Here is a 1539-nt window from a genome sequence, read left to right as displayed (position 1 = left end):
GGGCCAGGAGCGAGGCCCATTGGTCCCGGTTCGTCCCACCAACCGGGACCAAAGGGGCCAGACGAACCAGGACCAATGCCTTCACGAGGCTCGGCAGGCCCCTGGCCTCACGAACCGGGACCAATGCCCCCATGGGTCCCGGTTCTGGACTGAACCGGGACTAATGGGCTGACCCAGCCTGAACCAAAGCCCTCTTTTCTACTAGTGTATTGGGAAAGGGTGGCACGACCAAACCAAGAGCGGGGCTTCCGGATCTCACTCTTTCACCAGCGCCATGGTCACGGCATCAGCGACAGGTTGGGGCGCTGTGGCACGAAAAGAGGACTGGTGGACGCCCGACAGGAGTAGCAGCAGATTGAGCAAGCCAGCACGAGCAGCAGGTCGTTGAGGCTGGCTCTGCAGAAGGGCAGATGAGGCCGTGGCATTTGGCAAGGAGAGCCGATGGTAAAGAGAGGAGGAGGAGCGTTGGGTCACACCCAAGCGGTGGTGGCGACGAGACCAAAGACGAAGTCGAGATGTCGAGGTATGAGAAACAGGGCGACCCTACTGACCCAGTGGGTCGCTCAAGGACGGCTCCACTGGCCCAACAAAAGTTCAAGGCCGACCCAGGTGGCCCATTGGCCTGTAAAGTTTGGGCCGGGTTCTGGCCCATTCCCATCGTGTAACATGCTAGACAGCATTACGCTACAGTCCACAATAAAGGTGCGAAGGTGCCAGTGTCAATATTTTGATCAAGCAGGTAATGCTAAATCAATAGTAATCCAGGTTAAGCATATGCTATTAAATTATTATCACTAAGAGCGCCTTGGCGCTCAGTGCCGGGTCCTAACAGTTGTGCCTACGTGTGTGTGCCAGGCATGTTGTAATTATTTACATGCCCATGATAAAACAAAGTATTGTAGCCTGTTCAACAACAACAAGACATAGAGTTTAGTGTTGAATAGTAGCAAAAGCAGCCAGTGGCAGTGAGATTACAGGTGCATAGCAAGTCACATGTCATAGGAAACATAGTTTTACATGACAAACACAATAGGTAATCCATTGAAACATGACTAACACAGTAGTTAATCCATTTAAATACATACTACTGGGCAAAAGAGAGCATCAATTACACCTTAGATAAGATAGTAACTTAGATAGCCAGCTCGATGTACCATTATCTTTGACTCAGTCAGACCCCTGCATATATAGATTTGAAAGTTATGGATCATAAATAGAATTGGTGATGGCTGCTACACATAGGACATAGATATATTGCAAAATGATTTAGCGGACTGATGTATCCTTTCTTCTGCTTGGGCATGATGATAGTTTCTAAATAAATCTTTGCGTGCAGTGTATGCAAATTCCCTCCTAGGGCGTTCGCAGTCAAATTGTTTAGACAAGAAATAAATGAGCTATCCTTCTTGAGTAATCACCACCCAAAATCCGTACAAATATTTAAGAATATACCTTGTCTATGTGGAGGAGTGTGCTCGTCCGCCGCAATTTGCATTTCCTGGAAACATAGCTGTCAGGGGGGCACCCCCGCATCGCCTA

Source organism: Triticum dicoccoides, chromosome 1A, assembly GCF_002162155.2.
Source record: "Triticum dicoccoides isolate Atlit2015 ecotype Zavitan chromosome 1A, WEW_v2.0, whole genome shotgun sequence".
In the NCBI taxonomy this organism is placed as follows: Eukaryota; Viridiplantae; Streptophyta; class Magnoliopsida; order Poales; family Poaceae; genus Triticum; species Triticum dicoccoides.
Note: the sequence above shows the minus strand (reverse complement) of the source record.